This window comes from Crotalus tigris, unplaced genomic scaffold, assembly GCF_016545835.1.
Source record: "Crotalus tigris isolate CLP2741 ecotype Arizona unplaced genomic scaffold, ASM1654583v1 scf7180000017624.2573661763:2888555, whole genome shotgun sequence".
Lineage (NCBI taxonomy): Eukaryota > Metazoa > Chordata > Lepidosauria > Squamata > Viperidae > Crotalus > Crotalus tigris.
The window spans coordinates 273,884-288,110 of record NW_024096519.1 but is presented as its reverse complement, the minus strand read 5'-3'; positions in this window follow the sequence as shown (position 1 = coordinate 288,110).

Below are 14,227 nucleotides of genomic sequence, written 5' to 3'. Positions count from 1 at the left end.
CTCAGAACAATCGGGCGCGGCCCCGCTCCTCCCGCCCGCGTGGCAGGGGCGTCCTGAGAACGCCCTTTGCAGCCTGCTGAGAGCTGTTCGTTGCTGCTGGCCTTTTCGTCATTTTTGTGATCATTCACTTTTCTGGCGACCGCGCTCAGCTTACATTCACAGAAAAAGAGGCTGCCCCGGTAGCAGACCCGGGATATAAATAGAGCCCTTTTCTGGGACCGCGCCAACCTCTTTGATGCCTCTCCCCCCGCCCCCCTTCCCCGCCAGGAGTTAAACGGCTCCTAGCTATACTTGAAGAAGCAGAGCTGTGCTTGTAATAATATATAGGTATGCTTGTGTCCTGGGCTTGTCCGCACAAGCCGTTCCCCGAGAACAGCACTGCCGCCGCTCTGTGAGGGCGTTGCCGTCACCACCCGGCTTACTAAATCGGGGCGGCCACCGTCCGATCTATTTTTAGGGGGCGGCAAAGAAACTGCATCTCTTGCGGTCGCTCCGCCGAGGTTGCCTGCCACGCGCCCGCATCCATCTTCGGGCGCCAGCTTCGCCTCCCTTCCCCCTCCCCCCCCATCCCAGCGACCTGGGCAAATGCAAAGTCCCTCTACGGGCGGGTGCAGCCTTGCAGCGTATGCTGGCCGACCAACTTAGCTTCTTAAGACGGAAATCTTGACCCATGCCTCGATCACGTTTTTCCCAATGGGAAGTCCCGGTCCCGTAAAGAGAGAGCGCAGTGCGTTTTAAATAACGAAAGGTGCTTTTATAATGTGCCTCGAGAGGAAGAGTGGTGCAATAATAATGTTTAACACAATCGAAATAATGCAGGAATAATGATTCCGAGTATTGGAATTACCTAACCCAGCAATATCGATTTCGAGAGGCTTGTAATATATTGTAATGTATTGTTAATTAATAGGCGGGGCATCAATTTATACATATAAAACGTGGCGCTGACGCCGTGGGCGCTGCCAAGTTAGCCATCAACAAGTCTTTTCACCCTAACCAGTGGCTGCCGCTCAAACTTAAATCAACCTCTCAGAATTGCTGCGACGAGGAAACGTTGGGAGAAAAGAAATACACCTTGTGGCCTAAGAAGCTATAAGTGGTTTATAAATATAAAAAAAGGAATATGTTCTTATTTAATAGTAACTATTTGAAATTTTTAATGTTTGTTCCCTATTTTATTGTGACCCTCTACAAATGCTGCTTAGACAGAAAGCAGGGATTTCATAAATCAGTAAAATGTACTGTAGATTTTCTAGTAGGTGCAGTTTTCAGGTTAGCTTGTTGAACTCTTAAGATCTTAAAAAAAAAAAGATAACTAAGTTTCCTGGAGTTCCTGCCCAAACCATTCATATGGAAATGAGCTCAACTGAAGTTAGCACATTTATTTGAACTGGTTTTGGTAGCTTTTAAGGTCTCCAAATATTCCAAATTCACATAATTCAAGGACTTTATAAAGTTTCTATTGACTGAAAAAGGTACCAGTCTTTTCCATTTTTCAAAAATAAAATAACATTGCAGACCTTTTCCAGTATGGTGAAACTATTCTTGTTTTAATTCTTTAAATTCCCAGCCTTGATTCAGAAATGGGATTAAGAGCAATCCAAGTGTAACAAAGACAACCCTTTATTGTGATGCAAATCTCTCAATGTTCCCGCTTATCCCTGCATCTTAGTTGATCTGAATTCCTTTATTTTCAGGCTTACCCTATATTGCAATATTATTATTGGATCTAGAATTCAACAGGAGCTTTCAGGATCTACTATCTTTTAGTTACATTTAGTAGCCAATTCAAGCTGGACTAAATGGGAATGGTAGTCATTCTATCTTTTATTTTCTGAGCTGCAACTCTGTGCACACAATCCCAAAGAACAAAGTGCAATTTTCTTCTCAGTAAATATGTGCAGGATTGTAGACAACCAGATTTTTGCCACAGTAGCCATTTTATAATATTCTTGGTATGTGCTAGGAGAGCAATTCCCAGAATTGCCTACCAGCATCACTCTTTTTAAAGCATTTATAGAGAAGTGGGATGTGACTGAATTTGACTGGTGCCCAGTCCTCCTGCAGAGATTTGCACTGAATTAATAGGCAGTAGCAGAGATTTCTGGGGGAGGGGGGCAGAGAGAAGTCTGCACAGACAGATTGTAACTATTGCTGCCCCACAGAATAATGTATTCTCAGAAGGGTGGCCTCTTAGGATCTGGTTCAGACAATGTACTAATCCATAATGAGATGGGTTGTGCTTATCATGTGCAGATCTAGGGTTCGTGGTTTATAAAGCATTATTACTATTTCTTGTTTTCACAACATATCATATTTAAGCATAATGTTTAGATCTTGATATTAAATGCACTTGGGCTTTTAAAGAAGCTTCCCCCCCACACTATTATCATGACTTTATTTATTTATTAACAAACTTTGCTGTGCCAAACAACTCTTCCTGACTCCAGGAAATGCCTAGAGTGAAACAAATTCTTAAAGATGGGAGACTATTGATAGCCTTTTAGGTGTGAAATTGCTTTGGCTTTATGGGTTGCTCACTCAAGGTCCAGGGCAGCCAAAGACTGGCATCCTTTAACTTCAAAGAGCACTATCTTAATCTTTCCAGTTCCCCTCACCAAAGAAGCAATTTGGAAACACTCAAGGCAAACTAGCTCCACAGAAATAGTGAGTCTACTTAGAAGAAAACAGCTTCAGGCAAGTCTTCCCTATTTTACTCTGCTCAAAGAAAGCAACAACAAAAGTAACATCAGTTATATACCTTTGTTAGGATCTAACAAAGAGGCTTCTATAAGATATCAACATTTTTTCATTCCAATTTCTATTAATCAAAAAAATGAAACTCTACTATTCTCCTGAGAAAACACATTATCAGAGCATCAGCATCTTCAGTCCCTACAATGGTTTACAAAGTTATGTCTGCAGGGATTCTTAAATTACATTTTTTGTCCTTTGCAAAATAGGAAATCCAAAGACTATTAAGTGTGTCCACTTACTGCAACTGGAAATGTTGCTTATTTCTTTGGGATAGCCAAAAGACCAGCCTTGTGGCAGTGGACCTGATAAATTTCAGGAACTGTGATGTTATACACTTCAGCATACTTTTTTAACTTTCCCTTTTTATTATAACATAGGGGCAGATAACTGGCCTGGCAGGTACAGTGTTTTTCATCACATTTCATTATTCTTTTTTCCTTTAGAATATCATTATTAAGCAAGTGATATTTCTTCCTGATTATGGTTATTCACAAGCCAATATGTTTAGCATGAGGGAAGTAGAATAAACTGCAGTCATGGAAGATAGGCTTAACATGGGCATTGGTTGCTTCAAAGACACCTGAGGTGCTCTCTTATTTGATGGAATCCATGACAGAATTGAAACCTATTGTAAATCTCTATCAAAAACTCTTAACATTTTTAAAGTGGACAGTTTTTGGATATTCTACATATGCATTAAAGAACTGGAAGTCTGTTAATGCTCTATTAATTATATTCTTAAAATCATATTTTAAAAATACCAACATATTTGAGAAAGTTTTTCATCAAAACTTGCATATTTTTATATATATTAGCCTCCCCAAAGGGAAGGAAAGAACCTATATCAGATTTTCTTCTTTAAAGGTATAAAGTTTTTTTTAAGATTCATTGACCCAGTGTCAATGTTCTGATAGATATAGTTGAATAAATCATAACTCTGAGGCTTGAATCTTCCCCAAAGAACATGTTTATTGGATACAAAACATCAGCACAGTCAAAAGTGAAACCAAGTCTGAAATTCCCTCCAAAGAATTGCACTATTACAAAGTAAAAATTCCCTTCCCATTGCTATGCATTAACTACGCTACCCAATAGAGCTGATTGGTGGGCTTACCAATAAAATGCCCAACCCTTTTCTCTCAAGCGGGAGAATGATCTTGGTTCCCATGGAACACAATATTGTTTAGACTAGCCATGCCCCTCCTTTTCATGTGGCAACCTAGAATGAGCCAGAGGGCTGCAGCCAGGTTCATTGTAGAGTTGACACCCAAATGATATAACCATGTGATAATTTTGTACCTTTATGGGGAAATCTTTAACTATTAAAGATGTTGTTGTGTTGTTGAAATATATACCAAAGTTTTGGGACTTGACTGTTTATTAGGAATTAGATATCTTGAAGGTTGCAATGTGCATGTATGCATGTGTGTACATGCCTGTGTGTACTAAAAGAATCGGAAAAGTTATACTCTAGTCTAGCTTTAAGAAAATGGGTGACTTATCTATCTTGAGTAAGTATTCTCCAAATAATAAAACTTCACCCAGAGTTGGGGCCCAGCCAATTTCTCATGATGATCTCGGTCTATAGCTTCATGTAGATTCTTAGGGTTGGTTTTAGTTATGGCTGTTGGAAGAAACAGTTACTTGTAAGTAGGTATTTCATATAAGGGAAAAAATAAGAAAGTGGATGTATCTAGTGTACCATAATTATTAGGGATAGAACAACAGGTGGACCAAACCACCTTTTTGCTATGGAGAATTTCTTTTGTTTCTTTATTCCAGATACCTGAATAAATTACTGATGAGTAATTGAAGAATGGTCACGATTGTGCTGTTGCAATGGATTGCCTATAAGTGGTACATAGAAACAGCTAGAATATTTTCCCAGACCTCAGAATTGGCTGTTCTTTTCTTCTCTTCCTAAACCCTTGTGAGACATAGACCTGCTGCATTGGCAGCAACAGCAGAAATATTCCCTTGACCACACTCAATGGTTGCAATCCAGGGAGTCTTGGTGTCTGAACTCTTTCCACATTGGGAAGCCCCATTGCTTTGAGGACAATGCTACTTATGCGCCTGATTTTAGTCACAAAGAAACAGATCTCTTTGGAGCTAGAACTAACCTCATGATTAATTGGCTGGTTGAATTAATTCCATTTTGGAATCTGCATGTCACAATGGTACCCCCATCGTTAATGATGAATGATGATGAGTCCCTATCAGCTAAGTGTGTCGGATGAACAGAGCCATATGGACTGTTTGCGCTTGTGAAATCTTCCCCATTTCCAAAGAATGTTCTGTATCCTCATTTCCCATGAAGCAGGATTTTTTTTTATTGCTAACATTTAAAATTTTTCCATGGATTAAGAGATGAGGTAGATAGTGTACAGTACTGGGCAAGCCAGATCAATTTAAGAGTAGATTTTTTACTTGTGCAATTATTTCTTCCTCATCATTGTAAATATTTTAAAATGTGGTATATGAAGAAATAGGCTATCAAGATAATGAGATGATTCCCTTTGAGCCTTTTATCTATATGTATTTCTTCTTCTCCTCCCTTTTCAGCCACTACTTTCATTCCTTCTCACAAATGGCTGTCAGTTTTATCTATCAATCTCTCAGGTTCTCAGCATTATGTGACTCCTATGGGATGGTTTGAGTGTTTCTTTTTCTCCCTCTTCCTCCCCCCTCCCCCCATTAAGGCAATTTCTCTTTCTTTCTTTCTTTCTTTCTTTCTTTCTTTCTTTCTTTCTTTCTTTCTTTCTTTCTTTCTTTCTTTCCTTCCTTCCTTCCTTCCTTCCTTCCTTCCTTCCTTCCTTCCTTCCTTCCTTCCTTCCTTCCTTTCTCTTTTCAGATTTCAAACTTCCTTTATGTCTGGGTGTTCTTTGCTGAACTTTTGAAATGGAATATAAGGTGACCAAAGTCAAATTAATTCATTGTCCTATAGTACTGATATATAATATGTAAGGATGCTTTGATGGAATAATAGGCATTATTTCTTAAAGTATTTTATATATCATACAGTATTTCCTATTCTGAACTTTAGTGTTGACCAAAAGTCACTATTATGCTGCTATAACTTTATGCTAACAATGTAGTACTGGTATCCTGCCATCCTGGGAGGATTTTTTTACCGTAAAATGTTTTGTCTTTAAAAAAAACAAATTAATAAATATACTTGTAAGATAGTGCATATTGCCATCAAATTGACATGTCAATTCTTTCTTGTACACAGTGTATTACACTAAAGGCACAATTTTATAAATGGTTCCTATTTAACAGAAAAATATAATTCTGTATTCTTAAGTCTCTTTCTAAAGATTCCTGGGAGAGATTCCAGTATATTATGGAAACTGGTCCTGATAGTTAATGAGCTCGTTTGCATATCTATCAAGCAGCTTGACACCCGTGGTTAGAAATCTCATTTGTACAAAAGCATATCTAAAAAATAGTTTTTAAAGTGTGGATGAAGCAAGTCTGTGCCATTTGCCAGATGTCATGTCACTGAAAAAGTACCAGCATTAAGTTTGCTCTCAGTGCTACTCAGAAGCAGCAGTACTGATTTCTTTTAAGGTTTCTTGTAAGGAAGCAATTTTGCTAGGAATGGGTAGCTTTGCTTACTTGCTAATACTGCTTAGTGCTTTGCAAGGGCTAAAGAAGCAGCTGGCTTTCTATACAAAGAAATTGGGCTCTGGAGCTGTCAATCTTCTTTGTGTGTCAGAGAGGACTTCTTGCCTGCTTTGAAAGGATGGGTCTACATCTGTCATTTCTTTCAATAAGGTGGCCCAATATCAGGACAGCTACAGCGGTCTGTTCTCTTTCAGTGGCTTCTGGGGCAGGGAGTATTGCTTCCCGCCGCCCATCCCTATGTCTGCTTTTCCTTCTTTTTTCTTTTTGGTCAGCAAGCTTGTTTGTCCTTCATTAGACAAACGGTTACAAGCCTTTGCATGTAAACTATATTGTTGCTTCTTTGCCTGAATAGTAATAGTAATAATTGCAGTTTCAAAGATTTCTGAAATGTTTTATATTTTTCCATGGCCTAAAGTAATTTTTTTAATATTTTCATGGTGTATAAGATATATTTAATTTTATAAATTATTAAAATTTAGCACTTATATTCTAAATAAATTACATATTTATATCAAGAACAGTAAAGAGTGCTACACTTATTTTCAAAGAGATGAAATTTCATCATTACAATTACTAAATAAATAATAATAAATTAATAATTATTTGCAAGCTTATTTGGAAGATAGCAGTATGAGATAAAATACGTATTATACGTAATGTCACAAATGTCTGCATACATACTGAAGTCATTTGTATTGAAATCAGTGTGTCTTACTCTTATCGTAGTCAGATTTCTAAGTCAGTATTTATGACCACAACTGTTTAGGAAAATATTTTGGGCTTAGATTTGAAATCACCCACCATCTGTGAGTTCTAGACTTCTTTTAGGTATGAAAGCTAACTAACAGTGACTTTGGGTCAGTCCCTGTCTCTCAATCCACCTTACAAGGTTATTGTTGTGAGGAAAATAAAAGATAGGAGGTATGTTTGCCATCTTGAATTGACAGTCTGTATAAAAATAAAGGTGGGATTAAAAAATGGAATAATAAGAAGTCTGAATAGTGGATATGGCAGTACCTGGAGACAGCAGGAAAGAAGAGAAAGAATGGTAAAAAAAATCCTAAAATACAGAGATCTGCAAACAGAAGTAGAATGACTGTGGCATAAGAAAGCAAAGATTGTACCAATACTGATAGGGCCTTGGGTGCAATTCCAAAACAACAAGAGTACCTTTTGTCAACTGGCATTGTCAAAAATCATCATTAGTCAATTGCAAAAGGCAGCTTTAATTTGAGCAGTTTTAATCCTGTGATTGATACCTTTCATACAACATCTGTCTATCCCAGATCCTTGAGAAAGGGTCAATAGATGAATAAAATGACAAATTCATTCTAAAGAATTGGCTAACTGTGCAACCAACTATAATCATAATATACACCAATAACTTTCCTGCATATATACAAACATGACAGCAAGGCAGTCACACAACATTTCAATATATAAGTAATTTTGTCTTTTGATCTACATGGTATCTTTTAAAAAACCAACTCCTGCCTCCGTATTTTTTTAAAAGATAAATTAGCACTTTACAAAATAAGAAAAATTCAGTACCAAATTTACAAAATAACACAATCTTTTTCCTTGGAAGTTATACAAAAAAAAACAAAATCCTAAGAACAGCAGCAAGGTGAAAAGGAAGGGGGAATAAGGGAGAAAAAGAAAATATGAAGAAGAGTAATATGTGTATACTTCGTTGGATTTAATACATATTTTATATTGTATATTCTCCATTTCTGTCAACTGATCAGAGTGCATTTGTGAATTGGGCAGCCATATAAAACAACAGCAACAGCAACAACAACAACAATAGTAATAATAATAATAACAACAATAATAATAACAATAACAATTATAAAAATTAAAAAAGCTGGAAAGGACCTTCTTGGAGTCTAGTCCAACCCCGTGCTCAGGCAGGAAACCCTATACCATTTCAGACAAATGGCTGTTCAGTCTCTTCTTAGAAACTTCTGTTGTTGGGACATTCACAGCTTCTGGAAGCAGGTTGTTCCACTGGTGAATTGTTCTAACTGTCAGGAAATTCTCCTGTTCTAGGTTGCTTCTCTCTTTGATTAGTTTCCATCTGTTCCTTCTTATCCTGCCTTCAGGTGTTTTGGAGAATAGCTTGACTCCCTCTTCTTTGTGGCAACCCCTGAGATATTGGAACACTGCTATCATGTCCCCCCTCGTTCTTCTCTTCATTAAACTAGACATACCCAATTCCAGCAACTGTTCCTTATATGTTTTAGCCTCCAATTCCCTAATCACCTTTGTTGCTGTTTTCTGTATTCTTTCTAGAGTTTCAAATCTTTTTTACATCATGGTGACCAAAACTGGATGCAGTATTCCAAGTGTGGCCTTACCAAGGCATTGTAAAGTGGTATTAACACTTTATGTGATCTTGATTCTATCTCTCTGCTAATGCAGCCTAGCACTATGTTGCCTTTTTTGGCACCTGCAGTACATAGTTCGCTCGTATTTAAGTAATTGTCCACTGGGACTCCGAGATCCCTATCAAAGTTACTACTATTGAGCAAAGTACCACCTATACCATGAGTGTCAAACTCACCATATCATGCATTGCATTGTCGGCAATACAGCGGGCATGGCTTTGATATGATGAAACCGGCCTATGGACTGGCAGTTTGACACCCCTGACCTATACTATACCTGTGGATTTGGTATAACCTTACTTTTTTTCACCATTGAATTTCATTTTGTTAGATACTACCCAGTGTTCAAGACTGTCCAGATCCTCCTTAAGCCTATCTTCTGGAGTGTTGGCTATTCCTACCACCTTGGTGTCGTCTGCAAATTTGGTGAGTTCCCCATCTATCCCCTCATCCAAATCATTGATGAAGATGTTGAAGAGCACTGGGCCCAGAACAGAACCCCGGACACCCCACTACACACTTCCCTCCATGTAGATGCAATTTGATTGAGGACCACATGCTGGCCGATCAGCCAGCTATGAATTCATCTAGTGGTGATGCTGTCTAATACACATTTTTCTATCTTATCGAGTAGTAGGTTATGGTCTACTTTATCAAACATCTTACTGAAGTTCAAATAAATTATATCCACAGCATTCCTCTGGTCCACTAATTTTGTCACCTGGTAAAGAATGCAATAAGATTTGTCTATTTTTGACAAATCCATGTTGGCTTTTGGTAATGACTTTGTTTGCCTCTAGGTATTCACTTATTCATTGCTTGATTATCTTTTCCAGAATCTTTCCAGATATTGAGGTTAGGCTGATAGGTCTGTTGTTTCCTGGATCCATTTTTTCCCTTTTTTGAAGATGGGAACTGTGCCAGCTCTTTCCCACTCCTCTAATAATTTCTCAGGGCTCCAGGATCTTTGAAAGATATAGTTCAGTGTTCTGAGATCACATCTGCCAGTTCCTTCAGTATCTTGGGGTGTAATCCATCTGGTTCTGCTGATTTGAACTCATCTAGGCTGGACAGGTGCTCACTTACCATTTAAAACACATTTTAACTTGTGTTTCTAATCTGTTTTTTACAGTGCTATTTTTGATAAGTTGGACTGTTTTTTCCCTTTGTATAAAGACGGATAAAAAAGGAGTTAAATTGTTTTGCTTTCTCCCTGTTGCTTTTCGTGTTCTTGCCACTTTCTCATACTAATGGACCAATAATTTCCTTAACTTTTTTCTTGTTTTTTACATGTTGAAAGAAACTTTTTTTGTTATTTTTGCTTTGGTTCATTTTGAGCCTTATCTTTCCTCACTTCATCTTTGAAGGCTCAGGCTATTTGCTGATATTCTGTTTTAGTTATGTGCCCCTCTTTCCAGTTTTTATACTTGTCCTTTTTGTCTTTCAATTTATCAGAGAGTTCTTTATGCAGCCATGCTGGTTTTTTTTTTTTTGAGAGCTGTTATTTTTCTTCTTCATTGGTATTGTGCTAGACTGGGTTTTATAATCTCACTTTTCAAAATTTCCCAAGCTTTTTGAGTTGTTTTCCCCTTGAGGATTCTCATGCATGGAATCCTTCCCAAGCTGTCTCTAAGTTTATTGAAATTAGCTCTCTTAAACTCCAAGACTATAGTTTGAATGTTCTATTGCTTATGCTTGCATAGTGTTGAATTCCAATATTGCATGATCACTCCCCTCCCCCCCCAAGGTTCCTGTGGCTTCAACACCTTCTACCATTTCATCTTTGTTAGTGGGAATTAAGTCCAATATAGCTGATCTCCTAGTTCCCTTCTCTACTTTTTGGGAGACAAAGTTGTCTGCTAGGTTTGTCAGGAATCTGTTTGATCTTCCACTTGGTGCAGAGTTTGTCTCCCAGTTGATATCAGGGTAGTTAAAGTCCCCCATTACTATTGTGATCTGCTTCCTACATACCTTAGTTAACTGACTAAGAAAAAGTTCATCTATTTCCTCTGTTTGGTTAGGTGACCTATAGTATATACCGTAAATGCCGGCGTATAAGATGACTTCCGCGAGCGCCAAAGACGGGGGTCGTCTTATACGCCGAGTCGTCTTATACGCCGGAAATACTGGTAGTTTCCGGCGTATAAGACGACGTTCTAGGAATGCGGCCCGGCTATAAAGACGGGGGTCGTCTTATATGCCGGGTCGCCTAATACGGCAGCATATATGGTACCTATTGCAGTGTCATTCCTTCACTCTCTGTTTTATATTGACTCAAATGCATTCAAGACAGTTTTCATCATTGTTGTGCTCTATTTCTATAGAGATGTAGTTATTTCTGATATAGAGAGCAAGTCCACCTTCTCTTTTCTTTGATCTGTTTCTTTTAAATAATTTAAATCCCTCTAGCTGTGTGTTCCATTTGTGGGTTTCATTCCACCAAGTTTACGAAATGCAACAATATCATATCTGCCCTCATTTACCTACCGGTAGTTCTAACTACAAATGCTGTCATTTTAGTAGAATATATAAGAATGTATAACCAGCCTATTTTTTTTATTTATAGGAAAATCTAAATGTATTAAAAAGGTTGACTCATGACTCATCTATTGTCCAAAAAGTATTTCAGAGAAACAACCCTAAAATTCAACACTTTATGAACTGGAAATTCAGAGTTCTTTTTCTGAAGAAAATTAATGTCTAAACTTAGCCATTTCTTCATCAGCCATATTTACAGGAAAGCCAAACAGAAAACAGCTAATTAGGTTAGTGATAATTGAAATACACAGTAATTCTGCGTTAACTATAGTTATCAGAGGAAAGAGAGAGATTAGATGAGAAAAGGAATAGAATGAATGGCTTTCTAAAGAACAAGCTGGTTAACATTTTAAAGAAGAACACTTCATGCTTTAATGTTTTGCTATGGAGAAAACCTGAGTTAATTTTACTTTATTGCAAAATCCCTGAAATTTCCCTATCTGGGTTGTTAGTAATTACAGATTAAGATAAGTCATTCTTATTCTCAAAGTATTGTATTTTGAGAATTGAATAGTAAACTTGTTAGGCTGTAATCCTATGTACCCATTCATATGTAAGCCTTGGTGAATTTAATGGGAGTTCTGAGTAGATATGTATAGGATTGCATTGTTAGTGAGCTTATCATAAGGTCTTAGATTGATTTTTTCAGGGACATAACTTATTATTTTTCCATGCCAAGATTAAAACCATTACAGAGCATACGATCTGGATGAAACAGCTATAGAGTTGGTTTTTGCAAGGTCTACAATATTCTGTGTAATGTATTCATTGAATTATTTAAAGTATTTCTTAAAGAGATGCAATAAATCTTAAATCTTTCCCTACTGTGTTTGATTAGTTTCACAGTAAAATAAATAATATACTGTAAGTTTGATTAGAATCAGAATATTTTGGAGTGATTATAAAATATTTAATAGTTTTTTTAAAAAATAAATTGTTTAAGTGAATAGTTTATTCAGATTTAAAACCAATTGAAGCCATATTTTCACCTTGTTATTTCTGCTTCTCTTTTATGGAAACCATTTAAGGTTTACTGAATTTTCTCACTAAAGCTGCAGTACTAGATGACAAGGTTCAAAATTTAGATATTTAGAGAATTTAGATATTCTAACAAGGTAAATGGATGGTTTTTACTGAATGACAATGGCATTCCATATAGCTACATGAGAATCTAGGAGCTTATAATTTCTGCCCATATAAAGGTATTTGATTATGATGAAGAATCTATTTTACTATAGTAAAATATTGTTATTGTGTCCAGATATGTGCAAAAATCTATGTCAACATTTACTAAATCAATCATGATCAATGATTATCTCACCATTGCATGGTCTTTCGAATGAATTTCACAGCTAAAAAAAATTTCTGCATTTCCATAGTAAGTTTCTGGATGTTGCCATAATTTCTGGTTAACAACTTGTATGGGATGCCATCTTTCTCACTCTAAATACATCAGTTTTTTTTTAATGTGCAGGTAATATTGCTTGTTCATGTAAATTTGCTTTTATTTTAAAATAAATACTTTTATTAAACTTTTTTTTAAAAAAAATAACATATGATGTGATTTCAGCTGCTGGTTGAAAAAGACTTAATTGTATTTAGAAGGCAAAGAGAAAAAGAAACTTTCTTAAAGAAAGACTGAAGCCTTAAAATAATCACACACCTCAGGTAATGAAAGGAGGAAAGAAAACCTGGTAACCTCTTATCTACAGAAATATTATCTAAAAAAAAGTACTATCTGTGTGATTGTTAGGAATCAAAATGAGTTGATACAAGATCATTTTTATTTATTTATTTAAAATACTTACATAGCCATCCATTTTAAAACAAACTCTGGGTGGCTCCCAATTAAAAATTAAAACAAGATAAAAACTGTAAAAAATAAAAAAAAATAAAAACTGGTGCTAGATCAATCTTCCCATATGCATTCACCTCATCTTATCCCAGTGCTTGGGGGGAAAAGCAAGGTCTTCAGGGGTTTCTTTAAGGGAAGGACTAGGAGCTTATCTGACCTGGTAGGATGAGTAGATGTCCTTAAGGAAAGGTGGTTCCACAGATAATCAGTCAATCAGTCTTAACTGTCAGCTTGAATTCTTTGTCATTGTCTTGCTGTTCCCAACTGTGATTACATTCTTTCAGATTTATTTTGTTTGCATGGCCAGTTCATCTCCCTATGCAGATATTTCTAAACTTCTTACTCTAAGGATTGTAATTAAAATTATTATTTTTTGTTTTTTTTTCCATCAAATATATGGTTTCCTCAAGATTCTTGCCATCAAAACACTTGGCAAAGCCACTTCTTCTGCCAATAGATTACTACTGAAGTTTCTGAAAGAGGCTTTCTAGGACAGAATGCCAAATTTGATGCCACCAACAGCATTACTACCTGTGACACATCAAAGAGCTTACCACCTAAAGTCAAATAAATTATTTGGCATCTAAGATAGAAATCCCACCAGCATTTATCTTCTTCCCTATCAATAACAATATATGAACTAAAAATTACTGACTATTATACTCTGCCTAATATCTGTTACCTTCACAAAGGCCTTTCCCATTTTGTATAATTTTATGGAAGTTTGATAATGCTTCACATGCCTCTAGAGGCAAAATACTTGGAATTACCTGCAGTTTCAAGACAATTTTCCCTCCTAATGCCTTCAATTGTTGTATCTCTCTCAATACAATGGAACTGTGAGGAAAGGTGTTATAGGTAGTCTTCAACTTACGACCATTTGTTCAGTGACTGTTCAAAGTTACAACAACACTGAAAAAAATGACTTATGACTGTTTTTCACACAGCCACTGCAGTATCCCCATGGTCACTTAATCAGAATTTGGATGCTTGGCAACTGGCATGTATTTATGATGGTTACATTGTCCTGGGTTATGTGATCACTTTTTGTGACCTT